The following is a 26,146-nucleotide window of genomic DNA, read 5'->3' on the forward strand; positions in this document are numbered from 1 at the left end:
AATCAAAAAAGAGCTACGCATACAAAACCGCCCCTGCAAATGTTTCCCGCGCGCGTAACACATTTATTGGCATAGGGCGTAGCGCTAGCGCCACCACACAGTTCCTGAGTGAAACACACTGCCAATTTTAATACTATGGAAACGGGTGCAACTCTTCATGCAGTTCTCCAGGAGGCGCTGCTTGATCACAAAGTGACCGCAGCGCCCTTCTCTGCCGCTGCGGTTGATGGGTGAGGCTATTAGAGCTAATACACAGGTGTAAATTTTGAAATATTACTTACCCTTTCTTTTGAGCAACTCAACGGGAAATAAATCTGCGCCTGCGTTTTTTAAACACATCTTTGCACGCATGAAATACCACTGCGTTTGTAGATGTATCTCAAGCAGGGACGGTTTACAGAGCTGCGTTCAGTTCGCGTTCAGTTGGGAACGCTCTGTGATTGGTTGGAAGCACTTCCGCTCCTCTCAAAACCTGCCGTAACGTAAAAGCGTTCAGTTAGGCGGAAGTGTTTCGAACCAATCACCGAGCGTTCCGAAACTGAACGCAAACTGAACGCAGTTCTGCAATAGCGCTCCAGGCAGGTAGCAGACGACCCGCGTTAGCCGCGTCTGCAATCTCTTTGCGTCAGACGAGCCTGTAGACGCGATGGCTTTCATATGCGTACAAAAGTGTGTTTAAAAACGCAATCGCAATTTTATTATCCGTTGCATTCATAAAAGAAGAGTGTTAGAAGCACTTTAAAATTTCCGCTTGTGTATTAACTCTATCGCCTCACCCATCCACCGTCGTGGGGGAGAGTGGCGCTGCGGTCGCTTTGCGATGATACAACAGGTATAAGGTTTTGAGGGGTAGTTGGAAAGGAATTATGGTGCCCGGACTTTCGGAAATGCGGTTTTGTGCCTGAAATCAGAGGTGCAGTCGACATCAGAAATAAATCAGAGAGCCGTTGGACGATTAGCACTAGGTGCCCACGGCAAAACCAGAAATGAGGCGGTACAGGGAGATATGGGCTGGGCATCTTTCGAAGTACGGGAAGCTCAGAGTTACTTATTATTTGACGAACACCTGAGGAAATCGGACAGTAACAGATGGGCAGCTAAAGTATTTAGATATCGATACTTAAAATGCGTTGACTCACAATGGACGAAAAGAACTAGGAAACTAACTAGTGAGTATGCTAGTCACAAGGACGGAGAAATAAAGAGCAATAAGCAACATGTGAAAAACACAGAAGGTAAGAATTGGATAAATTCGATGGAAAAGAAACAGAGCGTGGAACCACACCGAAAGCGGAAAATGCAGATCAGGAAGGAAGATTTCGTTGATAACTCAAGAGGCTGAGTCCTACTTTTTGAAGCTAGATCAGGGTGCCCTAGAACACGCAGCTACAGAAAGAAATTTAACAAGGAAGATGACACATGTGCAGTATGTGGTGTTGTGCCGGTGGGGTTATCACACAGTAGCCCACCGTCAACAGGGTTGTGCCAAGGAGTTGGTAAAGCAGCGCTCGTCACCCGTTTCGTGAACGAGGGCTGTCAGCTCCCTGGGCGGCAGCTATGAATCCGAGTCGGCGTTGGTGAGATGAAGGAAAGGCTTTATACACTATTTACAGGTACTTAAGCAAGGAGTTCGGCTCTAAGGTTGAAAGCTACCATAGCCGTACGCGACTGTTCTCGCGCAGCGACGGCCGGGGAGATTCCGCCGCGTCCGCACTGTCAGGGGGCGAACTGCTCCTGATGGACGCTAGTGACGAACTCACACTCGGAGTCTCGAACGGAAGCACTTGAGACTCCGTCGCCGAGAACCGTTGACGCTCAAAATGGTCCAATCCGACGGCAGCACTTTCTCAGGGCCAATGGGAGAGCTCGCTGCGCTCTTGCTTCAAATATGCCGAGGGGCGAGAAGGGGTTCACCGTCAAGGCCACGGCGCGCCGTGCTGGAGGCGAGCCATACCAAAGGGAGAGAAGCGACGTGTTGAAACACGTCGCTTCTCACCCTTTGGTATGGCTCGCCTCCAGTGCACTGATGCTTTGCAGAGAAGTATCCAGAGTTTGTGAAGGAGGCGTTAGCCGAAGAAGTCTGGCGTCCGGCTGAATTTCTGGGCGGCTTTGGCCAGGCACAACAGCACCCCCGCCATCAGACAATGCGCCGGGAAGACGAGCTGCTCGCATGTGGCTCGGATGCCGGGCGCGCTCGTTCGCCAGGTTCCTCCAAGCTCACGTACAGTGTCCGGGCGCCAGGTAGCCTCACGTGCCTCGGGTTCCACTCGCCAGGTCAGGATCTCTGCCCACAGCCTTGTTGCCGGGGCACGCCAATCAACTTCGCTCGGGTCGCTCCGATACCCGTGCCACTCGCCACTGGTAACGGTAGACTGTTCTGCGGCTTGCGAAACCGACCGACAACAGGCAACACCCAACACAAGCAAGTACCCTCGGTCACCCGTCAAACACCAGACAGAGGCAAGTACAATTTGCTCCGAGACTGCCTGACTGTCTAGCCATTCGGTTACATCGGCTTTCAATTGATACGCCAAATCGAAGTACGTTTTGGTACAGTTTTTTCTCACGCTGATACCTGTCCCTAAGTTCCATTGGTGACAGCCGATGTCTTTTCAGTAAAGACTCTTTCAGGTAATCGTAGTTTTTCAAGTAAACGCCTAACACGCGCTTGATTTCTTCCAACACCTCAGCGGAGAGAAGAGCTACCAATTTTTGTGCCAAAGTATCTCGCTCGAAGCGCTTACTTTTGCAGACACGCTCGAAATCTTGCAAGTACTCTGCCATATCCTCGGCGATGAGGAACGGTTGCAGAACCTCCCGCCACTTCGAACTGTTACCTTGAATGGCAATTGAAGCTTTATGCCTTTCAACACTTTTTCCGTGTGCCGAAAGCTCGAGCTGCATAAGCTTCTTTAAGCGAGAAAACCGCTTTTCGCGTTCATTGCGCTTTTGGAGTTCTAGCCTTTTGGCTTCCTCCTCCCCTTTTCTTTCTTGAATATCATCCCAGGCCTCTGCGGCTTCCTCAACCGTCACGTCGTCTGCCTGCATGATCTCAAGAATTTCCTTTTTTCTTTTTGTTGAGCCCAAATCGATGCCCAACTCATCACAAATTTGGAGAAGTTCTCTGACCTGGTAACTCTCCATCTTTTACACCGGCCTCTTGTTGTTTGCCTTTTTAGAATAGTGTACTAGACGTTCACTATCTCGCTCCTAGCAAGAGATGCGCAAGCCTTTCTCACACTGATTCCCTTCTCAGCATCCCCTGGTTTTCAAAACACTTCCTGCAGGCTTGAAACACGCAAGGTTAACACAATGCTACGCTCAGCCTTTCTCTAAGCTACCCTCTGTGTTAGAGAAGTCTGGCGTTTTAGGGAAACTTCAGGTACTCACCGCGGCGAGGTGCCTGACGCCGGTCAATCCCGCAGCTGCCATCCAATGTTGTGCCAGTTGATCCCACAACTGCCACCAATGTTGTGCCGGTGGGGTTATCACACAGTAGCCCACCGTCAACAGGGTTGTGCCAAGGAGTTGGTAACGCAGCGCTCGTCACCCGTTTCGTGAACGAGGGCTGTCAGCTCCCTGGGCGGTAGCGATGAATCCGAGTCGGCGTTGGTGAGATGAAGAAAAGGCTTTATACACTATTTACAGGTACTTAAACAAGGAGTTCGGCTCTGGGGCCGAAAGCTACCATAGCCGTACGCGACTGTTCTCGCGCAGCGACGGCCGGGGAGATTCCGCCGCGTCCGCACTGTCAGGGGGCGAACTGCTCCTGATGGACGCTAGTGACGAACTCACACTCGGAGTCTCGAACGGAAGCACTTGAGACTCTGTCGCCGAGAACCGTTGACGCTCAAAATGGTCCAATCCGACGGCAGCACTTTCTCAGGGCCAATGGGAGAGCTCGCTGCGCTCTGGCTTCAAATATGCCGCGGGGCGAGAAGGGGTTCACCGTCAGGGCCACGGCGCGCCGTGCTGTCTGGACGTTCAGCTCATGTTGAAACACGTCGCTTCTCTCCTTTTGGTATGGCTCGCCTCCAGTGCACTGATGCTTTGCAAAGAAGTATCCACAGTTTGTGAAGGAGGCGTTAGCCGAAGAAGTCTGGCGTCCGGCTGAATTTCTGGGCGGCTTTGGCCAGGCACAACAGTAGTAAATACACAGAAACAATTGACCATATTATACTCAATTGTAATGGTTTCCATCCGGGAGTCAATGCAGGCGTAGTCACACTTCGTGAAGCTCTGGGGTTTAGACATACCAGTGGCCGGGTGAACAAACCTGCGGTGGAAGCTAGCAAAAAACGACTGGAAAATTGGTGGCTTAAAAGCAAAAAAGTGACGTGTTAGTAATGTAGAAAGAAAAATTCAATAATTAGAGTTATGGTATAGTTAACCAATCTAAAATAATACTTAAGATATAGGGGGAAAAATGAGCATGATAGCAACTACTACCACCCCGTTTTAAAGGGGACTCTCCTATATTACATACATCCATCCATCCAGCCCGGTCGCACGAGCCTGCACACCGCGTTTAACACCAATTTACGCAGACTATTCCGCTTCAGGGGAAATATTTTCTAGAGTCTGCTTAAGCATCACTTTTTGGCGTGCAAACAAAGCGGCATTGCAGGAGCAAGAACTATCGCATGCGACCGACATGTGGTTGAGATGCCTGAATTACTTCACGGGTGCTTTATTTATGCAGCGTTGAAGACGAATCAGGTGCGCCTTCCTTGATAGTGTACCAGCCGTTGTTTTTAATGCATTTGCCCATAATTACTCTCAGCAACAGCAGTAATCGCAAATATCGCTGAAATCCTAAAGTCAAGAGCGACTGGTTTAATTGCTGCTGAACATTAAATTGCTATATTTTGTTTTTAACAGCAAAATACAGATTTAGTTCTAGAAAGCTCGCATTTTTCGATTTAAAAGGCCTATGAATGATGGCAATAGGAAACGTGCGTTATACTGAAAACAATTTGCTGAATCTATAGAAAAAAACACCATTTCATTTACAGCAATATTTAAAGAACTAGAATTACAACAGTCGCGCTTTCTTGTTTGCCAGAGCTACTTTTCCTTCGCTCAATAGCTGGTGGTGCAGATCTCGGGGGAAAATGTGCATTTATGCTACAATAACATAGTTCAGCATTGAGGGCGAATAAGATGTGTATTCAGCGCAAAAAAAGAGAGAATTCTGTACTTTTCAGCCCTTTAGGTCCCCCCCCCCCCATCTCCGATGTTTTTTTAGAAAATTCAAAGCCGAACGAAGAGGAGGGGACGAAACTAGAGAACATGCCCACAGAGAGCGTATGCTTCCAACTCATTATATTTTGTGACAGCAGGGGACTACATGGATAAAAAAAATGCATAAGCAGGAAATTTAGGAATGTGCACAAGGCAAGGATAACAGCAGGACGCGTGTGCACAAGAATTCCTGAGTTCTGATGTGTTCATCTAAGAATTAAACCTCTTTTCTTGATAGTGACACATCCGCTCCATATGGCGATGTAGAATGCCCCGGCAACTTCGCTGAACCATTTTTGTTTTTGCCTTGAATATGAATTTTATGTTTGTTTTCAAGATAAAGTAAGCAGACTTTGCTGTCGCAGCTATTGCAGCACTGATGGAGATTGCTACCTGTGCCGGTGCGCATGCATGAATAGCGCCGTGTTCCAGAGTTTACTCATTAAAATAGCGCCCACCATCCAGTTTGTCCTTTGTAAGACCAACTGCACGACCGAGGAGTCTCGTATTCAACATCCGAGCTACATTGGGTGACCTAGCTTGTTCTAATGGAATGTTCTTCCTTCATGAACTGAAATCTCTTTTTGCATTAGCCAGATGAAGACACACATATGTACCGTCTTTGCCAAGAGTAACCAGGCTAAGTGTTCCACTTCTCAGTCGGGCAGTAGGGAATTCGAACCAATTATGAAGATGTAAATGTGTGCAAAGCAAAGGCAATCTTCTGTCCTCATTTCTTAACACGTTGTGACCTGAGAATCTGTGTTGGGTTTAAAATGCAAGCGAGATGCAAAACATGTAGCTATGGTTACTTCTGTCAAAGAGATGGCACCTTCCCAAGTTTCAGCGCCCTGCACATTTGGTGGTGGTGGTGGTAGTAGTTTATTACTATTAAATAATCAAAAAGAAGGAAATGAATGTTGCCGGCCGGGGCAACTGCTATCCGCAACATCTGAAGCACCTGAGCGGCGGCCGCTGGGAAAGAAAAGGGGATAGGGAGAGGATAGCGAGGGGAAGTATAGAGGGGAGCGATAGGAAGAAAGGAAAGGGGGAGTTTTGTACATTATCTACAAAATAGAAATGGTCAACCAGATCGCGTCGCTCGGGCGCAAATGTCGAAGCACTGTATACATGTATACATATAGCCGCGCGCACATAGCGTCCTATCGCAGACAGATCGCGGGCGCGACAGAATGCTTAAGCTGCACACACACTTGCTCAGTTTTTAATTTTATAAAATGATGAACCGACTAGCCTAATTCCATGTCTTAGTCCCAGAAAATGTTAGTACCAGCTTCATGTAATGTAGCAGACATTCAATCGTTAACAAACCTGATTACACTCAACATCGGTGCTTCATGCACCCTTCCTTGAAGTTCCGATAAGTAGCACGATATACACCGGAGCCAACAATGGGCTCTGGGCTTCTGATAACACTGCGTAAGCGCTGCTTCTTGATTTCGGGGTGCAGAAATCAAGCTGGACAAAGCCACACGTGCGCTGCGCCTCATGAGGGTGTGCAGTTTGGGCGCGCAGACGACGCTGCGTTGAGTTGGGGCGGAATTACACGCCGCACAGCCAGCACGAGCTGCGTTGCACATTTAGATAAATCTTGAGAGGACTCACAAGAGTAGCGATAAACATGCAACAGAGCTGAAGGAAACAAAAGAACGAAAAAAAATTCCGAAAAAGAGCGCATAGTACGTTTACCTCACGTGAGCTGCGCCGCACGAAGGTGCGCAGTTCGGGCTCACTGCGGCGGAATTACACGCCGTACAAACAGCACGAGCTGCGTCGCTTAACACGTTTAGATATATCTTGAGAGGACTCAGAAGGGTAGCGGTAAACATGAAACAGGGCTGAAGGACACAAAATAAGAAACAAAAAGCGGGACTCCGCAAGCGTAGCAAATAGGTCTGCTGTCTTGCGTGCGCCAGGGGTTGGAAGGATGTGGCTGTGGTCAACAGCGGATAACCGGACAATAAGCGGGGATTGCAGGTTGCTGAGTTTGCTGATGTACTTGAGGTTGGTATAGGAGGCGAGGCCGGCTGTACACAGGGGTGACAGGTGAGGGCCGTGGCCGCACGAAAATATCAGCGTACGTGAGAGGAGCCGCGACCAGGGGCTGTTGTGGAGGCGAACGCAGAACCTCAGCGACTTGCTCTTGTATGACACGCTGAAGAGTGGGAGTGAGCGGCGGCGCAGGCGCAGGCACAGGCACTGTCGGGCAAGTATACAAGGAAAGCTGGCGTGCGACTTCCTCACGAGCAAACTGTTGAATGTGCTCCATGAGCGACTGCTGGTCCATGGCACCGTCCGCGGAGAGAACCAAGCTTGAAAGGGTGGCCTGTTGAAGACCAACACGTCCTGTGGAAAGGCGCTGTTTGCGCTGCTTATCGAAGCTCTGACTGAAGCTTATAACATCGGACACAGTTTGTGGGTTCTTGGCGTAGAGCATCTGGAACGCATCATCGTCAATGCCTTGCATAATGTGCCTGATCTTATCGGAGTCGCTCATGGTAGGATTTACGCGCTTGCAGAAGTCGACATCTTCCATGTAACTTGTGAAATTTCCGCCGGTTTGTTGTGCTCAACTTTGCAAGCGTTGCTCGGCGCGAAGCTTGCGTATAGCGGGGCGGCCAAAAACATCGGTAAGGCTAGCCTTGAGAGCAGTCCAGGTAGAGATGTCAGTTTATTGGTTGCGAAACCATAGATTGGCAACGTCGCTCAAATTAAAAATAGCATTTGTGAGCTTGACGGCGTCGTCCCACTTGTTGTAGGCACTTGCGCGTTCATGTGACGCCCACCAGTCTTCCACATCGGTGTCATCAGTGCCGCTGAATATGGCTGGGTCACGCTGCCGCGGTGCGCCGGAACAGATGACAGGCGATGGAGGGAGTGGGGTAGGTGGTTGGTTGGTGGTTTCAGACATCGCTGAAGTGGTAAGCAATGCTCGGCTGCGGAACTTCAGGTTGAGGGGATTGTTGTCACCCCCACCACGTGTAATGGAAGTCCTTGTACAGGGCGCTGCACCGTGAACAGTCCAGGCAACGTTCGGCGATCAGTCGTAGAACACAGCACAGGCTCACAGCACAGGTCAGCACAGGCGCGAGCGTCGGAGCGAGCTTTGTCGTCGTTGTCTTTCTGTGACCGTGCGGCGTGGAACATGGTTGCCGTCCTCTTCCTTCAGCATCAGGCGCTGAACATTTCAGAGCCGAATAATTATATATATATATTATTAAGAAGAAGAAATGGGCATGGGCAGGACATGTAGTGCGAAGAGAGGATAACCGATGGTCGCTTAGGGTAACAAGCTGGATTCCAAGGGAAGAAAAGTGCAGCAGGGGACGGCAGAAAGTTAGGTGGGCGGATGAAGTTAAGTTCGCTGAGGTCACGTGGATGCAGCTAGCACAGAACCGGGCTGAGTGGAGAAATATGCCTTCGCCCTGCAGTGGGTATAGTCAGGCTGTAAATTGTGATATATATATATATATATATATATATATTGCAGCGAAACCTTCAAAACTCTATTTGTTGTTTATCAACAGTCCCCGGCATACAGGTTTATCACGCCGATTCTGGATCGCGTATCAGTTCCGTAATCTTTGTTTGTTATTGCTCGATGTCGCGAGTCAGACCTTTATCAGTTTCGTTGTAGCGCAAGATGCACCGAGATCTATCTCGAAGATTCCGGCCACTCGTGTGCTTTTCCACAATGTTCCAGCCCGTGCTGGTAGCTGTTTGCGATGTTATCTAGATTGTTCTGTGCAGCCTTTAAATTGAGCGTTGACGAGTGTGACGGGCATTTTTGTCTGTCGACCGACGAGCACGTTTGCTGCTATCGCCGAGTTGCTTAGTTCTTTTGCGGGCGCAAGTCAGCCCAATAAAGAGTTTCTTCAGTGCAATCATCGACCCTTCATTTGTGTCGTCGACCTTGTCACCCCTACGTGACACCTGGTGGATTTGCTGCTTTTGATCCTTCAAGCGAATACCCAAGCCGTGTTCCTGTCGCCCTGGAAGACCAGCCTACAGGTCACCGAGCCAGCCGCCGACTTTAAGGGCCGAACACGGTCTGCTGCCTGACCCCATTCGATCTCGGAAGGCACAGATGCTGACAATGGCCCAGCCTACTACAGCACCGGTTGTTTTTGTCCCACCCCGTGAGCCCCCCTGCTTCCACGGACGACCGGATGAAGATGCTGGAGACTGGATGGACCTTTTCGACCGTATGGCAGAATTCAACGGCTGAAACGACGTTGCAAAACTCAGGCAGGTCTATCTTGATCTTCAAGGACATGCCCGAGTTTGGTTCGAAAATCATGAGGCAGCTAGGAAGGATTGGGAGATTTTCAAGGAAGCGTTTTTGACTGCCTTTTCAAGCATCGTCCGAAAGGAAAGTGCCCAGAGCCTCCTTCAGTGAAGACTTCAACTTACTGACGAGCCTGTTTGCAAGTATTGTCCGAAATCCGCCAAAAACCGTGGCGGAATTTGAAACGGAGGCGTCTACTAGCGAGAAGACGTTGGCCACCCGGATGCGCCACTACGAGCGACCACTTCAGCCGGACTGCTCAACCCACTACCCCAACGCATCTGCAAGCGGAGAGAACATTCGGGACCTCATCCGGGAGATCGTGCGAGAGGAGCTCCGCCGAATGCTACCATCATCGCAACAACCCCAGGTGGTGACGCTCACAGACGTCGTCCGTGAAGAAGTTCAGCAGGCGCTGGGCGTTCTTAAAGCGACGACTCCGACGGCTCCAGAGCATGAATCAGCAGCGATGGACTATGCAGCTGCATTATGTCGTCCTGCACCCCGACGCGACCTCCCAAGCCCTCGTCGCTACCATCTTGCTTCCGAAAGCCGCCCCTTGGTCCCCGCCCGCCAAGCTTACAAACGACCCCCAAGGCCCAGAAAGTGCGACGCCTGGAAGACAGCAAACAACTGACCGCTCTGCTTCCATTGTGGTGGGGCAGGACACATCCTCCGTCACTGCCCGTACAGGTGGATCGGCCTCCGTGGTTTCGCTGTCGACGCCCCACGACCCCGTCTTGGCGAGCAGCCACAGGAAATCAACGACTTCCTGCGCAGCGGAGAGCACTCGTCGCCAAGGCGTCTGTCACGCTCCCCATCACCGTACAATGCCCGATTTGCGTCGCCGGGCCGCTGTTACGTGCAAGGACGGTCTCCTAGCCCTCGTAGAGGAAACTAAAGGCAGCAACCTTTGGAGGTGAGGTTGCGCAACGGCGAAAGACGAAGATTCTCCGCCGCCGACGACCACTAACGACGACGCAACCATTTCATCGCCGCTCCACGCGACGACATCGACGACAACACGACCAGTGTGCACGCAGACACCGCCGCCCAGCGAAGTAACAACGGTATGCCCCGGCCATGACCTGAAGAAACGACAGAGCCGAGATCGGACACTAAGGCCCAGGTGTAATGCGAGGACGCGAACAAGTAACCTTGAAGTTGATATCGACGGTCGCAGGGTCACTGCCCTTGTAGACACCGGAGCTGACTATTCAGTTATCAGTGAACCGTTAGCCTCCCATCTCAGGAAAGTTACAACAGCTTGGGATGGCAAGCTGATTCGCACTGCAGGTGGACCCTGATTACTCCATCGGGACGATACACTGCAAGAATAACCGTAAATGGGCATACTTACCCCACCAGCTTTGTGGTCTTGCAGCCGTGTTCCCGCGAAGTGATTTTAGGCAATGACTTCCTAAATGAAAATGGGGCTATCATCGACCTCCGATCCAAGCTCATAAAGCTCTCTGCAGACACAGCCATACCTGCTACGACGACTTCGACGCAACACGTCGCACTAAACGTCCTCGACGGAGAATTGACCGTGCCGCCCCGATCAAGCGTCGCCGTCTGTGTAGGTAGCACAGACATTGAAACCGCTGAAGGCATCGTCGAAAAAAATGTCTTGTTTTTCTGTCATACAAAATTGCATCTTTATGGCCTTCTTCCTTCTTCACGCTCGTCCTTCTTCCGTGTTAGCTCACTGTGTTTGAGCATTAGGCGTTGACCTTTTTTTTCTGAAATTTAACTCTACAGTTCCGAGCATAACATTGGGGAAAAGGTTCCAGCTATCAAACTGTTGTTACGCCTTTCCGAACGATAATTATAGGAAGCACTTCATACATTTGTTACCTCATGCGGCTTTTACATTTGTGCGTACGCATGAGAAGTTTTCGAATGTCGAAGCACGGTGCTTAAAATTTTCACCACTTTTCATGTTTGCGAGTGCTTTCAGTATCGCTATCTTTGTTTTTCACTTTCTGTATTCTCAGTATTCTATTCTTGTGTTATGAATGCTGTTTGAAATGGACGGCAAATGTGTCTTGCTGAGTCCAGAAACTTTTCTGGACGTTTCTAATGTTATTTCCTCTGTTCCTTGCATAGTTTGTGTATTTTTGCTTTCAGCCGGGCAGTAAGCACGGTAGAGCGGGATCGAATGTTAATATGGAATGTTTAGACGGCAGCCATTGCCCCAGCTGTTAGGTTTGATCGAAGTTTGTAATTACAAAGCGTAAACTGCCACCAACGTGCCTCGTTTTATTTTTGCTCGATAAGGTGATAGGCTGCGCGTGGCTGCGACGCCGTGGGTATGTACGGCATCACAATATAGCAAAGCCAGCATTCAGAAGGATGTAAAGGCGTCTTTCTTTTGACGTCTGCGCCTTGCACCAGTGCTCCTTGAAGATGTTGGCAAAATACATCAAGTTGATATAGCGCATCGTATTCAGATATGTAGAGCAACAAACACAAACACAAGAGAAGAGACACAACACACGCGCACACTACCAACTGTAATAAGAATCTGAAAACACTTCCTCTTCACCACTCCTCCTCTTCTACACTCAGGCACGTCTCATCTTCCTCTTCTTTGCCAAGGGGATAAAGGCACTCTCTTCCTCGCAGACCATAACATCGTCCAAACATGGCAGTGACCAATCTCATCTTCCTCCCATGTGACCAATCTCATCTTCCTCTTCTTCTCTTCTTCCTCTTGTTTGGACGATGTTATGGTCTGCGAGGAAGAAAGTGCCACTATCCCCTTGGCAAAGAAGAGGAAGATGAGAAGAAGAGGAAGATGAGACGTGCCTGAGTGTAGAAGAGGAGGAGTAGTGAAGAGGAAGTGTTTTCAGATTCTTATTACCGTTGGTAGTGTGCGCGTGTGTTGTGTATGTTCTCTTGTGTTTGTGTTTGTTGCGCCACATATATGAATACGATGCAGCACCAACTAGCCCCTCAAGCCGTTATTTTGATATAGCGCCCCTTCTGGGTCGTTTTGAGCATACAAAGTCTTACCAAATAGCGCAGTTTCGCCTATAATTTACGATCAGGATGAGAACGCCAAAGGTAAAGCGCATCAGGTCGCTGCCTTTACCTCTTTGAGGATGTAGGTGGGGCGACATCGTGGCGCCGTGCACATACACGAAGCCGTCATGCACAGCGTATCCTTTGCTAGACCGAAACGAACCGTTACACGTGTCGGCGATGTGCGCTCTGTAACTGCGAAATTGAATGGAACCTAATAGCATTGGTAAAGACCGCGGTAAAAACGACTGATATTAGCCGCAAATGAAGGTATTTTTCGAAGCGAGCATCTGCTCCCTATACCAATCGTGAGTGCTCCGCATATTTGGGAGTGAAAATCTACCCCACATCACCTCTCGCTGCATGCCGCAACTGCTCCATTTTCGTAGAGTGAAAATCTACCACACATCACCTCCCACTGCATGCCGCAACTGCTCCATTTTTGCAGAGTGAAAATCTACCCCACATCACCTCTCACTGCATGCCGCAACTGCTCCGTTTTTGCAGAGTGAAAATCTACCCTACATCACCTCTCGCTGCATGCCGCAACTGCTCCATTTTTGTAGAGTGAAAATCTACCACACATCACCTCCCACTGCATGCCGCAACTGCTCCGTTTTTGCAGAGTGAAAATCTACCCCACATCACCTCTCGCTGCATGCCGCAACTGCTCCGTTTTTGTAGAGTGAAAATCTACCCCACATCACCTCTCACTGCATGCCGCAACTGCTCCGTTTTTGCAGAGTGAAAATCTACCCCACATCACCTCCCACTGCATGCCGCAACTGCTCCGTTTTTGCAGAGTGAAAATCTACCACACAACACCTCCCACTGCATGCCGCAACTGCTCCTTTTTTGCAGAGTGAAAATCTACCCCACATCGCCTCCCGCTGAATGCAGCAACTGCTCCGTTTTTACAGAGTGAAAATGTACCCCACATCACCTCCCGCTGCATGCCGCAACTGCTCCGTTTTTGCTGAGTGAAAATCTACCCTACATCACCTCTCGCTGCATCCCGCAACTGCTCCGTTTTTGCAGAGTGAAAATCTACCCCACATCACCTCCCACTGCATGCCGCAACTGCTCCGTTTTTGCAGAGTGAAAATCTACCCCACATCACCTCCCACTGCATGCCGCAACTGCTCCATTTTTGTAGAGTGAAAATCTACCACACATCACCTCCCACTGCATGCCGCAACTGCTCCATTTTTGCAGAGTGAACATCTACCCCACATTACCACCCGCTGCATGCCGCAACTGCTCCGTTTTTGCAGAGTGAAAATCTACCCCACATCACCTCCCACTGCATGCCGCAACTGCTCCGTTTTTGCAGAGTGAAAATCTACCTTACATCACCTCTCGCTGCATGCCGCAACTGCTCCATTTTTGTAGAGTGAAAATCTACCACACATCACCTCCCACTGCATGCCGCAACTGCTCCTTTTTTGCAAAGTGAAAATCTACCCTACATAACCTCCTGCTGCATGCCGTAACTGCTCTGTTTTTGGAGAGTGAAAATCTACCACAAATAAACTTCCGCGACCACCCGCAAATGCTCCATTTTTATTGGGGTAAAATTTTACTCTATCCGGCGTTCTAAACCGAACCTGGTTTAGGGAGGACGTTATAGGACAGGCCATTTACTCCTATTTGGGTGGGTTCGTGTTTACTGTGCTGTATTCTCTAGTTGCGGCGTCTCTACCGGCTTTGGTATAAGTATAGCCCCGCCGGTGTGGTGCAGTGTTAAGACGCCCGGCTACTGTGTTGGAGTACCCGGTTTCGAACCCGACCTCGACGGCTGCGTTTCGATGGAGGCGAAACGAAGAGGCGTCCGTGCGCTGTGCGATGTCAGTGCACGGTAAAGATCCCCAGGTGGTCGAAACTACCCCGTAGCCCTGCACTACGGCTCTTTTTTCTCTCTTTCCACTTTTACTCCCACCTTCTTCCCTTCTCTTACGGCGCGGTTCAGGTGTCCAAGAAACAAGTGTGACAGATACTGCGCCTTTTCCTTCCTATAAATAAATCATTGTTGTAGTTGTTGAAAACCTTTATTTCTACGGAGAAGATGATTTATTTATATGCCTTGCACTTAAATAAATCATTTTTTTTGGTATCAGTATAATATTTGCCGCTCTCCAGGCGTTCCACAGTGAGAGAGATTTTCAGTAACCATCTTTGTTAAGCGCAAAAGTGTGGCCGTAGAGTCGTGAGAAATTGAGAATGTATTTTTAGAAATTTTAACTGGGAAGCAAAATGATCCCAGTCTACCAAACGTGTACATCTCACCAAGGCAAAAGAAGGTTAGATTAAGGGTACTCATACGTAAGGCTTTTAAATTGGCAAAGGATCAGCTGTTAGTAATGGTGTTTGAATTCAATGCACATCACACAGAATGGGGGTACTCGCACCAGTGCCCAAAGGGCAGGCAGCTGTGGGAAGACGCACACGGTCTAGGGCTGACTCTCCACACGGACCCCGATCAGCCGACGAGGATAGGGAGCAGCGTCTCTGCAAACACATCCCCAGACCCGACATTTTCCAAAAACACGAGAGGCCTTAAATGGTATAATTCGGAGCAAAACGTTGGTAGCGATCACTTCGTTATCGTCTCAGCACTGAACAAGGGAAAGCGCGTCTGTGATCGAACGAGGAGCAAATCGAAAACATAGGAGCTCAAGAAACACGGACGCGACAAAGACGCTAGAAGGGGAAAATGCTTAGATAGCCGACAGCCGGCTGCTTCACATGTGGGAGGCCAAGCGAAGTAAGGAAAGGAGATTAAAGCAACAAAAAGGGAAATCTTAGAAAAAGTATAGCGAAACAAAACAAAGAAATTGAGGAATACGCATTAAACTATGCGAACAGAATTAAGGCAATAGGTGCGATGAAATGGAAGGAGGCATGAATATACAGGACGTGGGACATGCTCCGGCATTTTGTGACCCTACGAAATCGAAAACGCAATCGGGGATTAGTCTAGCCAAAGCCAGGCACGCGACCGAGGGAGACGACGCCGATTTCATGGATGAGATTATAAAGAGGAGGAGGAGAAAACATTTATTTATGATGTTATGATTTGGGAAGGGAGGTGCGTTTCGTTGTGGAGCTGAGTGGCAGACCCTATTTCGGGACTCCATTGGCCGCCGCCGCTGCCCGAGCTCTCTGGACCAGGACACGCTGGGCCTCCAGGTCCGAGCTGGACAGGGCCGCCTTCCAGCCCTCCCTAGTTGGCGCTGTTTTAATACTTCTAGTTTTGTATTTTGCTGGCAGGCCCACATCATGTGGTATAAGTTAGCATTCTGCCCGCAGAATTTGCACCTACCCGTGAATGTCGGGTCCATGTGTTTTAGTATGGCGCGATTTATAAAACACCCGGTTTGGAGCCGTCTAAGGTAGCACTCCTCAGATCTGTCGAGACCTTTGGCGGGTCCCGGGGTACCCTCCTGCAGAGGCGTAAATAATTTGTAATGTCCGCATAAGTTATGAGCGGAATTGGTATGGTTGCCTCGGTAGAACCGGAGGATTGAGCGGAACCCCGGGGGAGGAACGCTCGGGCAGCCGCGTGAGCGGTTTTGTTCCCCTCCACCCCGTGGTAACCGGGCATCCTTATAACCTGTTTTCTACTAGTAGCCGAATCTGAATTTTTCGTATGTGCCAATAATATTATGCGGGCGAGTGGCGCTATCCTACCCCGCATGTAATTTCGGCAGACCTGTTGCGAGTCCGACATTATGTAGGCTGCATCACAGTGGATGGCGGCCACTGCAATTGCCACTTCCTCTAATATTAGCTCGTCATTAGTTTTTACCAAGAGCCCGTTCACCTGCCTTCCTTCGGCCACAACAGCAATGGTGCAGACGCCATCCAAGGTGGGACCCCGCTGCATCCATGTAATATGTGCCTGTCTTACTGCCATAGTTATTTTGTATAAATTTTGCCCTGGTTTCATGCCTCCTATGATTATACTCCCAATTCATGTTTTTGGGGAGCGGCTTAACCGTCAAAGTATTTTTCCACACTTCCGGGATGTCCACTCTGCTTTCTTTGGTTGGGAAGCCCTATATTGAGGTCTCGGAGGACTTGCCTGCCAGTGCTGGTCACCGACAGCCTAGCAATTTGGCTTGTTCTGTGGGCCTCAATCAGCTCCCCTATTGTATTATGGATCCCAAGTTGGAGTAGACGCTCTGGACGGGAGTCCTAAAGCCTTTTTTACCGCCGCCCGAATCATCGAGTCGAGCGTGCCACGGTCGCTCTTCCTCGGCTTGAGGTAGGGCGCAACGTACACCACACGACTAACGGCGAACGCCTGAATCAGGCGAACGGTTTCTTTTTAAAGAAGTCCACCATGCTTGCTGAATATCCTGCCAATCACTCTACTAATTTGTTCGCAGATAGTCCACCTAAGTCCATTATAAAGATGTATATATTGGGGACACCCAACGTGTTCTCCTGCCGGAGTACGATGGGGGGCCCAGGGGGTGCCCAAGACATTTCCATCACGGAGGCGGAAGCGCGGGCAGAGATTGTGCGGCTCAAAACTATATCCGCCCCGCGTCCTGACAGGGTTACAAAAATATAAAGAGCACTGCAGAATCTACAGTGGAGTAATGCGAAGGCACAGATGTGCTGTTGGTTGCTTCTGGTTGCTTCTAGTAGCTGAATTCACTTCTTGTTTGCCGATTTTAGTCTTTGGTACTTTCAAATTGCGCGCAAATCTATTCCTATGCTCTTTTTTCTGCTCTACCTCCGGTTGCGTGATGCACTTACCCCTTTCAGTCTTTGGCACTTTCAAATTGCGCGCCAATCCCTTCCTATGCCCTTTTGCGCCTCTATTTTCGGTGGCGTGATGTCACATCCTTGACGGCATATCCACTATGGCACCCGTTTCTCTCTTTCTGCTTTCATTCCCACCCTCCTCCCTTCCCTTACTTTGTTTGCCTTGGTGTGGAAATCACCACAAAGGGTCCGGAGAGGTAGATGAACGTCCAGGGCAAAGTTGGTGAATGCAAGTGGTCAAAAACACGGAAGTTTGATGGGAAATCCCAGAGCTCATGTGAGATGCGTCCGCTCACTCCCCAAATTTTTTTGGCCACAACAGCTGCAACGGCTAAGCCTATCAGCTGCCTCACGACATCGGCGCGTTCGCGCTCAGCGGCGATGGCGACGTCGCGTCCGCCAAGCACAACAACGCCTTGACTTTGCCCTATAGTGTGAAAGGCACCGACATTACTGCCGCGGAGTTATCCGATGGCTCATGGACGGCTTCGAGATGCAACGCCGATACCGAAGACCATCTCCGCCCCCAAAGAACAACCTGCCGAGGCCCAGACGCCAGCCACGACATCGACTCCACCGAATCCGCAGCCACGCGGACGCCCTCCACCTTTGACCAAAAAGCGTCCTCTTCCCCGTCTGCCATCGGAACACCTCAATATCGTCCTCCGCCCACAGGGCACACTGAACCTCCACACCGCAGGCCCCGCACGACTTGCACTTACTATCTACACAGTCGCCAACATCGACCACCGCCTGGCGGTTACTGCCGACCAAGTCTGCATCCACCCCACTAACAACACCATCACAGTGAGCACGCCCGACAATGCCCGTGCCGTGTCTTATGCCAAGATGGGCACCATCACCATCGACAAGACAGTAGTCCCGGTTGCCGCCTACGCCACAGCCCCAGACAATTCCGTCCGGGGGATTTTATACCGAGCCTACAGTTACGAAAACGATGCCGAGATCCTGGCTGAGCTCCGCGCTCGTAATCCCGATCTCCCCATCGTTGTTGCGCGCCGTATGGCAGCACTTCGTCGTTACGTTCGCCAACACCGAGCTGCCCCGATACGTGCGGTACTTGGGGTTTACTTTCGAAGTCTTCCTTTGAAGTCTCGCCCGGAGGCGTGCTTCAACTGTCGCAAGCTGGGTCACCGAGCGGACGTGTGCCCCCAGCCACGAATACCTACTTGCCGCCACTGAGGCGTCGCCCACGACTCCCCAACCACCTACCTGTCGGCCAACCACCTACCTGTCAAGCCTTGTGCATCGTATGCAAAGGCTCACATCCAACAAGAAGCAGAAGCTGCGAATACCGCTTCGTGCCTAGTCACAGGCCCAAATCCTCATAATCCCCCACGGCCCCGCCGGGGTGGCGCAGTGGTTACGGCGCTCGACTACTGCTCCCAAGGACGCGGGATCGAATCCCAGCCTCGGCGGCCGCTTTTCGATGGAGGCGAAAAGCAAGGCGCCCGTGTGCTGTGCGATGTCAGTGCACGTTAAAGAACCGCAGGTGGTCGAAATTTCCGGAGTCCTCCACTACGGCGTCTCTCATAGCCTGAGTTGTTTTGGGACGTTAAACCCCATAAACTAAACTAAACTAAACTCATAATCCCCCATGGACATTGCCACTGACCCAGGCACTTCGCCAAGCGGCCGCCAGACCCGTCCCCGAGAACGCGGTCACCAACAACCACCCCCAAGGAATGAATCCTTCCCGCCACTGCAAAGCAGCAGTCCCCCAACTGACCCAGCCATAAGCCAAACACTTCCGCCGCAGGAACCAAGGGATGACTCTTTTCCCTCTCTATGTGGACGCAGTGGGAGCAGAGATAGGAGCAGGTCGTCGTCACAGACACGAAGCTCGCGGACCAACTCCAACTCCGGAGAAGAAGGAATACCTGCCAAACATTTGGCATGGAAGACGCTATTTACAGACGACAAGCAATGCCGAGCACCCGACCCACAGGAAAGGGAGCTGGCAGAGTTAGTCCGACAACTAAAACAACAGTTAGCTCAGCCTAACGCAAAAATCAAACAGCTAGAAGCTGCAAATGCGCAATCAAAAAATGAAAAGTCGTCTGTGGCTTGCACTCGCGTTGAAGTCAGTCGCAATGAGGACATGGAAATAGATCAAAACCGCCGTAACAAACGAAAGGCACATTTGGTGCCTCGGCCAGATACAGATGACGTAGAGAGTAATTATAAAGGGACATTTGCAAAAATACTAAAGACTCGCCAAGGTGGAGGAAACTATCCAAAAAATAATACCACAGCTTAACAAAGTAACTGACACAATGGAAACGTTTCCAACTACGTTCGAAACTGTCCTAGCTAAACTCGACACGCTTACAACCAGGGTTGACGCACTAGCATCCCCTAGCAACCTGATGATATCTCCAACACCAAATGCAGGCTCTTTGCCTCCCGCCCATACTGCATTCTCACACCCAGCCGACGGCGCTTAGACGCGTTCGTCCCCCAGCAGCATTCTCAGACCCAGCGTATTGCAACCCGCGCGAGCGGAACCTCACCCGATACGCGAAGGCTAATACGCTTGTTATAGTGTGGCAATGGAACTGCAGGGGATTCTGAGCCAAGCGTAAGGCTCTGGAATATGCAGTTTTGGCCCAAACAAACAGACCGGTAGTCATAGCCCTTCAAGAGACAAAAACGCAAGTAAAGCTAGCAGGGTATACAGCATACAATCAGAAAGTGTCGGCTGAGCGCCGGCCGATCACAGCTGCACTTGTACACCGTAATCTAACTGCAAACCAACTAGATTTGGAAACACCGGAGGGCTCTCATACATTTATACAAATCCTAACGAACAAACGAGAACAATCTCCCCTTTACATTATAAACGTATATAGTCCACCTAAAGACAACCGCACGAGAATAGCGATACTCTTCCGTAAGGCGCATGTAGCCGCTCAAAATGGAATGTTGCTGACTTTTGGAGACTTTAACGCACCCCATGCAGAATTGGGCTACTCAGTCAACAGTAGAAAGGGAACTAAATTACTGGAGACAGCTCAGACGCTAGGGCATACCTTACTCGTCGACCCTAATAAACCTACGCGCATTGGAAACAGTGTAACCAGGCATACCTGCCCTGACCTTACCTTTGCCAGAATTATCCCCGATGCGAGATGGGAAAATCTAAATACAAACATACGAAGCGACCCCTATGTACTATGTACCACTTTCCGAGCCACGCATTGCAAAATGCGTCGCCAGGAAGTGAAGCACACGAACTGGGACGCCTTTAGATATATGTCCGCTCGCGAAGGCCAGTGGAAGGTATAGCAGATTTAAGCGTCTGTTGCAAAACGCCGCAAACACTTCAAAAACTGTTACCCTGGAGGACAGCAGTCCCAGCCGGGGGACGCTAAGCTAGTGCACATGATTGAAGCATAGAGAAGTATTCATGCTCGATGGCGTGAAAAAAATTGCCCACGATTACGTTATATCCTAATGCAAAATTTGAGCGCAGTTCATCAGCTGTTTCACCTTTTCGATAAATTGCGGCAAATATTTCGAGCAAGACACGTATGTACAATTACATACAACTTTTATTATTTTTCACACGTATTGCTTCAAGAAACACTCCACTAACAGCTCTTGGCTGTCATGAAAGAAGCTTTGTGGTCGGAGAAATGGAGAACAATTGAGTTATCGGGAGGTTGCGGGAGTCAGCGTGTGGGTCCATAGGAACGTTGCGCAAGGAACAGCTAGCAGCAATTGACTGATGCCGCTGACGCCGCTAGAGAGTAAAAACGACTTGCACCGTGATCCGCTGAGAGCACCCTCGCGCCTCCACACAGGAAGAGGGGGCGGACCCCCTCCTCCTCTTTCTACATGGCGACGACGGCATTGTTGTGCCCCGTCGGGGTGGTGCAGTGGTAAGACGCCCGACTACTGTGCCGGAGTACCCGGGTTCGAACCCGACCTCGGCGGCTGCGTTTCGATGGAGGCCAAACGAAGAGGCGTCCGTGTGCTGTGCGATGTCAGCGCAGCGTATTTGGGTTTGCTCGGTACGGTGGCTCCGCAAGGGACAAAACGACAGAAGAGACGAAGAAAGCGGGCTGTTCCGACTAGCATCTACCGGCCCCAGGAGCCGAGCAGCCTAGCGATTAGCGGCGCATGCTTTTTCAATGGGCGTCATGTTGGACGCGGCACTAGCTTGAGAAAGCCTATACTACTGCTACTACCACTACTACTGCTACTACTATACTACTACTATTATTATTATTATTATTATTATTATATTATTATTATTATTAGTAGTAGTAGTAGTAGTAGTAGTAGTAGTAGTAGTAGAAGTAGTAGTAGTAGTAGTAGTAGTATAGAGGAAGACTCGTTTCACTTAATTGGCCCTGAATTGTCTGTAGGTAATGGCCAAACTAACTGGCTAGATATCTTCCCAGTATTAATTATTAATGATAATATTAATTGGATCACAGGAAGGGAAAGGCGCAGTATCTGTCACACGCGTGTCTGTGGACGCCTTCATCCCTTGGTGTCCACAGACACAAGTGTGACAGATACTGCACCTTTCCCTTCCTGTGAACCAATCATTATTATTAATATTAATTAAAACTGTGAAGATAATATTTAGCCAGTTCATTCGGCCGTTAACTAGACAATTTAGTGCCAACTTCGTGAAACGAGTCTTCCTCTATACTACTACTACGACTAATGATAATAATAATATTAATAATAATAATTAGCAGAAAATAATACTCTGTATTGTCATTATTTAGTAGTAGTAGTAGTAGTAATAGTATTAGTAGTAGTTGTAGTAGTAGTAGTAGCTGTAGTAGTAGTAGTAGTAGTAGTAGTAGTAGTAGTAGTAGTAGTAGTAATTGTATTATAGGCTCTCTCAAGCTAGTGCTGCGTCCAACGAGACGCCCACTGAAAAAGCATGCGCCGCTAATAGCTAGGCTGCTTGGCTCCTGGGGGCGGTAGATGCTAGTCGGAACGGCCCGTTTTCTTCGTCTCTTCTGTCGTTTTGTCCCTTGCGGAGCCACCGTACCGAGCAAACCCAAATACGCGTCAGCGCACGTTAAAGATCCCCAGGTGGTCAAATTACTCCGTAGCCCTCCACTAAGGCTCCTTCTCTCTTTCCACTTTAACTCCCACCTTCCTCCCTTCCCTTACGGCGCGGTTGCGGCGTCCACAGAAAACAAGTGAGACAGTTACCGCGCCTTTCCCTTCCTATAAATAAATCAGTTTTTTTTGGACGGTGTTGTACGCAACACTATATAGCAGCCCGTTGTCTTTACTCGCTAGAGGCATCAGCGGCATCAGTCAGTCGCTGCCAGCGATGCCTCCGGCGACCATCCCTACCCCCCACCCCCGCTCCTTTCCTAGTGTTCTCCGATCGCCGCGCGCGCTCCTGCCCCCATCGTTCGCCGCTGAGTGTACCCCCCCCCCTCTTCCTGCGAGGCTTCGGTTGCTAAAGTGCCGGCTCGCATTGGGGGGGGGGGGGCTGAAAGGGGGGCGGAACTGGTTACGAGGCCAACGCCGACGCCGCCGCGAAACCCAGGAATGGGCGCCAAAGAGCTGCGCTCTAATAAGCATAACCCCGGCTTGAAAAGGAAATCGATGCTTACCCGTGGGAACTTAGCCGAGAACAGTGGCATCAGACGTGCGACCGCCTTAATGGGCAACTGGGCAATAAGAACACATGGTTTTTACTTAGACATTTACTGGATCCTAAGAAAACTAAGGCCGAATCCCACAAGAACCTACATAGGATCTCGCAATCTTTCCAAGGCACCGACGAAGACCTCATGACCGCATTAAAAGATCAGTACATTAACACCTCCCAGGATATATCCACGCCAGATGGGTACTCAGGATTGGATAATCCTCACATGGATAGCATCTTTACCGTAGCAGAGATCAGAGCTGCTCTTAACCAAATTAACACCACCTCGGCACCTGGGGAAGATTGCATCACCAATAAGATGTTGCGCAATTTAGAGGACCAGTCAGTAGAGGCTCTTACGGACCTCTTCAACAGGTACTGGACAGAGGGCAGCGTCCCTGAGGAATGGAAGCACGCTAAAATAATTTTCGTACCTAAACCGGGCAAAAGACTCGAGATGGGGAACCTCCGCCCAATCTCGCTAACGTCATGTCTCGGGAACGTAATGGAACATGTCCTAAACAGGCTCCTTATGCACAGGGATGCGGAAGGCACGTTTCCCCCGTCCATGATTGGGTTTCGAGGAGGTCTTTCGACTCAGGACATCATGTGGCAAATTCAACGAGACATTTAGATCCCAATCGCATAAGAGCCACGCGAACCATCCTGGGACTTGATGTGAGTAAGGCCTTCGACAATGTGTCACACGCTTCCATCCTCCCTCACCTCTCACAGATAAACGTAGGCAAACGAACATACGACTACATCGCTACCTTTCTGAATGCGCGTACGGCTCGCTCCATTTCGTTGACAAAACTAGCGACAAAATTACACTAGGGACGAGAGGAACACCGCAAGGCGCCGTACTTTCACCTTTCCTCAGCATCGCTATGAGCGACCTACCGCGTCTGTTAGAACCCACACATACATCATTCCACATATGCCGACGACATCACCATATGGACCAAATCTGGCTCCGATGGAGAGATTACAGAGTCATTACAACGAGCTATCGACACGGTACAGTCTTACGTGCAGAAAAACGGCCTTACCTGTTCACCGGCTAAATCAGAACTCTTAGTTGTAAGGAACAAACAAGCTTCCCAGCAGAACCATTCACTAGAACCTATCCAGTTACACATTGACAACCAACCGATGCCCCCGGTAGGCACAATCAGAGTTCTCGGACTGTTGATTCAGAATAATACGCAGAACACAGAAGCTATACGCCGGCTACGCGTCACGGCGCACCAGATAGGTGGGCTGATGAGGCGCATTGCCACATGTCGCAGGGGTATGAGAGAAGCCGACCTGTGCAGGATCATTCAAGCCTTCATGATAAGCAGAATCATGTACGCTTGCCCGTACTATCATCTGCGTCGTAGGGATGAAGATGCACTTAGTACATAATTAGAACGGCATACAAAGCGGCCCTTGGCTTGCCAATATACGCTAACTCAGATCGACTACTGCAGTTGGGAAGTTTTAACACGCTATCTGAACTAATTGAAGCCCATAAGACAGCACAAGTGACCCGCTTGTCACGCAGCGTTGCGGGACGCGTAATTCTCGACAAGCTCCACATTCACCCCAATGAGGAGGTGTGCCAACATCCCGTTTATCGGCTCACATAACTAATAGAGTGGTTGTTAAACCAATAGCCAAAAACATGCTACCAGGCAGACATGATGCCCGCAGGAAGACAACGGCACAGACCCTTGAGAAACAGTACGAGGACGATCCCCAAGCAGTGTATGTGGATGCAGCTCAACACATCAAAAATGGAGCATACGTGGCATGTATGGCCACTCCAAAGTCAACCTTCATTACCGCCATAACAATTCATGCTAGCTCCATTTGCGAGGCAGAGGAAGTAGCTATCGCACCGGCCATCGCGGATCCCCGCGCCAAAACTATTCTAAGCGACTCAAAGAGCGCCGTTCAAAATTTCGCCAAAACATTTGTAAGCGCACTCGCGGCGCGAATTCTGCGCAACCGATCTCTCAATCACATCAATCTCGTATGGGTTCCGGCTCACGCGGGTAACTCCGGAAACGAAGGGGTAGACCGTCAGCCCGAGGCTTAACCAACCGGGAGACGGGAGATCTATCGGGAACGGACGCGCTCGTCGAGGCGCCGCGCACATACGTGGAGCCATAACAAACTTTTATCGCGAGCTAAGATGCGCGTACCCTGCCCCTCACCCTGATCTCGACCGGGCGCAAGCCACGACACTCAGACGCTCTAAACAAAGGCCATTCTTAGCCCCTATCGATTATCGTTAATTACGAACGGAGAATACAACCCTGCATACCGGCCCTGCAGTGACGGAACGCAGGCCACTCAAGACCACATACTGTGGGAATGCGCCAGCAATGCGCCTTCAAATACACTCTTGCCAGCTTCCTCAGCGGAGGAATGGGACAAGTTGTTGGCCAGCCCAAGAAAAACTACGCAACTGACCCTCTTCACGCGAGCTCAAGAGGTCGCCGCCGACTGGAGGCCACCCTAGACTCGCTCCAGCCCGAAATAGTTCCTTTCATTTTGTGGCAATAAACGTTGTTACCACCACCTCCCTTCCCTTCCAGCGCGGGTCAGGTGTCCACTGAACAACTGTGGCAGATACTGCGCCTTTCCTTTTTTGTGAGTCAGTTATTCTAATTGATTACCTAATTAACTCCTTGGCCTAATTATTTTTTCTGCAGTAACAATAGGTCAGCCTCTATCGATTGACAGCACTCATTAACCCCAACCAGTTCCCAATTAACCGCAACTGCTGCGGACACGATTTTTTTTTTTTGGGGGGGGGGGCGAGAGGCACTTATCAGCACAATTAATTGCCTATTGTAGTACGCGTGATCTTGATTGACTGGGATGCCTCTGCATTTCGCAGTGCTGCTAACATCTTGGGAGACTATGTATAGTAGGGGGTGAGTTTATCTTCCAAACAGTAGTAGAGTGTAGGGCTGGTCTTGTCTAGCCTGTGCTAAGACGCGTGAGTCATACGTGTTCTGCGGACGCGGTCTTCAGGCAGAAATCTGTGAACATAGCGAAGTAATGATTTCGCGTTAATAAAATGATGACTCGATTAGATACCAAACAGAGTACATTCAAGATGTTAGGGACAGAGCGCC

Source organism: Amblyomma maculatum, chromosome 5 (genome assembly GCF_055883805.1).
Source record: "Amblyomma maculatum isolate TAMU_Amacu chromosome 5, ASM5588380v1, whole genome shotgun sequence".
In the NCBI taxonomy this organism is placed as follows: Eukaryota; Metazoa; Arthropoda; class Arachnida; order Ixodida; family Ixodidae; genus Amblyomma; species Amblyomma maculatum.